At 36.3% G+C, this 1,103-nt stretch overlaps 1 non-coding gene across 1 annotated transcript; it reads left to right on the top strand.

Annotated features, from left to right (window-relative positions):
- The first annotated feature begins 746 nt into the window (after positions 1-746).
- LOC117277568 (small nucleolar RNA R71) lies at positions 747-853 on the top strand. Its single transcript, XR_004507868.1, has one exon. It is a non-coding gene; the product is annotated as a small nucleolar RNA R71 (small nucleolar RNA).
- The last annotated feature ends 250 nt before the right edge of the window (positions 854-1,103 follow it).

Genomic DNA, 1,103 nt, shown 5'->3' with positions numbered 1-1,103 from the left:
TTTTATCTGTATTGCTTGACAAGGGACCTTGAATCTTTTCTGACACAAGAGTTTCTAGTTGGCTTAATTGAATTTCCAGATTTTTGAGGGATGAACCCTGGCTTTCCATCTTTTCATCAGTGACCTTAATGTACTTATACAAAAGGTCATCAAGAGTTGAATGAGCTTGTTGAGTCCTTTGCTAATATGACCCTGCTTGTTGATAAGGTCTATAGTTTGGTTGCCCACAGTTCTGATTCTGGTATCCCGAAGGACCTTGTACTTGTTGCTTCTGGAAAATTTGAGAGTTTTCTGCACCATTTGGATTGCTCAATTGAAATTCTGGATTCTTTTGTGCCATTGGACTCACAAAAGGGTACGGTTTATAACCGACAGAATGGACATGTTTATCATTATGATTATTTGCTTGACATTCATAGTTCAGATGATTTTCTCCACATATGTCATAAGCCTAAGATTGGCCCGGTTGTTATGTATTCACCTGAAAAGATTCAAACTTTTGTGCCAAAGAAATAATTTGTTGTGTTAGTGTATTTAAAGCATCAACCTGATTTACCGTAGCAGCCTTCTTGATGATTACACGCTCAGATGGCCGTTGGATGGCATTCTCAGAAATCTCGTTCAACAATTGCAATGCTTCCTCCGTGTTTTTTCTCATTACAGAACCTCCTGCAGTTGCATTAATCACATTTCTAGAAGAGAGTTTTAACCCATGATAAAAAATATATAATTGCATATGTTCAGGAATGTCATGGTGTGGGCATTTTTTTAACATTGCTTTTAATCTTTCTCAAGCTTGATAAACTGACTCAGTGTCAGTCTGCAAGAAATTAGAGATGTCTTGTCTTAACTTTGTGGTTTTAGTATGGGAAAAATATTTGTTTAAAAATTTCTGAGTCATTTGGTCCCATGTGGTAATGGAACCTTGTGGCAAACTTCGCAACCAAGTCTTGGCATCTCATTTTAAAGAAAAAGGAAATAGCCTTAACTTAATAGCTTCAAGAGGTACTCCATTATATTTAGCTGTTTCAATAAGTTCCAAAAGTCAATTAAATGACTGTGTGGATCTTTACTTGCATCTCTAGTGAAGATTCAAGATTGTT

Source organism: Nicotiana tomentosiformis, chromosome 8 (assembly GCF_000390325.3).
Source record: "Nicotiana tomentosiformis chromosome 8, ASM39032v3, whole genome shotgun sequence".
In the NCBI taxonomy this organism is placed as follows: domain Eukaryota; kingdom Viridiplantae; phylum Streptophyta; class Magnoliopsida; order Solanales; family Solanaceae; genus Nicotiana; species Nicotiana tomentosiformis.
Note: the sequence above shows the minus strand (reverse complement) of the source record. Positions and strands in the feature narration are given on the sequence as shown.